This window comes from Mesocricetus auratus, unplaced genomic scaffold (genome assembly GCF_017639785.1).
Source record: "Mesocricetus auratus isolate SY011 unplaced genomic scaffold, BCM_Maur_2.0 Super-Scaffold_100045, whole genome shotgun sequence".
In the NCBI taxonomy this organism is placed as follows: Eukaryota; Metazoa; Chordata; class Mammalia; order Rodentia; family Cricetidae; genus Mesocricetus; species Mesocricetus auratus.
Genome location: NW_024429222.1, coordinates 815,248 through 816,582, shown reverse-complemented (window position 1 = coordinate 816,582; position 1,335 = coordinate 815,248).

Below are 1,335 nucleotides of genomic sequence, written 5' to 3'. Positions count from 1 at the left end.
ATGAAAACAATTTCTCAGTCACAAGTGGTGGCCCATGCCTTTAATTATAGCACATGGGAGACAGAGGCAGGAGGATCTCTGAGTTTGAGGCCAACCTGCACCCCAGAGCGAGTTCCAGGACAGCAGGGCTATAGAGAGAAGCCCTCCCTGTGTTAGGAGAGAGAGAGAGAGAGAGAGAGAGAGAGAGAGAGAGAGAGAGAGAGAGAGAGAGAGAGAGAGATTTCAAAGGCAATAAATAAAAAAAAAGCAGAAAGAACTCCATGTGGAGAAGGGGATGGTTGTGGCAGCGTGAAGACAAGAGATAGAAGAGGGTGAATGTGATTCAAATGTGTTATACATGTGTGCTAACCTAAGAACAGATTATTTTTAAAAATTTTATATTTGTTTATTTTATGTATGTGAGTGTTTTGCCTACACATATGTGTGTGCCTCACAAGCATGTCTACAGATGGTTGTGAGCCACCATGTAGGTGCTGGGAACTGAACCCAGGCCCTCTGCAAGGGCAGCAAGTGCTCTTAATGAGTGCGTCATCTCTCCAAGAACAATTTTTTTAGTTTTCTTTTCTTTTATCTTTTTTTCTTTGAGACGGGTTTCTCTGTGTAGTTTTGGAGCCTGTCTTGGAACTTGCCCTGTAACCAGGCTGGCCTCAAACTCATAGAGATTCACTTCCCTCTGCCTTCTGGATGCTGGGATTAAAGGTGTGTTCCACTACCACCCAACACAGATTGATTTTTAAAAACGATATGATACCAAAGACAAGCAGGTATGACTGATGATTTTCCTTCTTTCTTTCTTTTTTTTTTGAGACAGGGTTTCTTTGTATATCCCTGGCTGTCCTGGAACTCGCTCTGGGGTGCAGGTTGGCCTTGAACTCACAGAGATCTGGCTGCCTCTGCCTTCTGAGTACTGAGACTAAAGGTATGCGCCACTGTGGCCCGGCTATGACTGCTGATTTCTTGTTTTTGAAAAGTTTAAACAGAAGCCAGGCCAGGTGGCACTCTGTTATAATCCTGATACTTGGGTGGTGAAGGTGAGGGTATCAATCCGTTTTCAACTACATAGCAAGCAAGGTCAAACGGAAGGAAGTGATGGGAGCTGAAAACGTGCCTCTCCTGCTAAAAGGAATGTAAGTTTGTTTCCTGTCATACCAGGGATTACCTGAGGTTCACATCCATAGAAAAAATATGGAGTCTCAGTCCTCTTTCTTCAGTGGGCTCCTCTCAGTGCAGGACAGTCAGGGGCACCTATCAGGCCCTGGATGGAAGTCAGCCCTCCCTCATTGGGAGGAGAAGAAAGTTGTTGCTTCCAGTGGGGCCCTCACTTTGCAGGTTAGA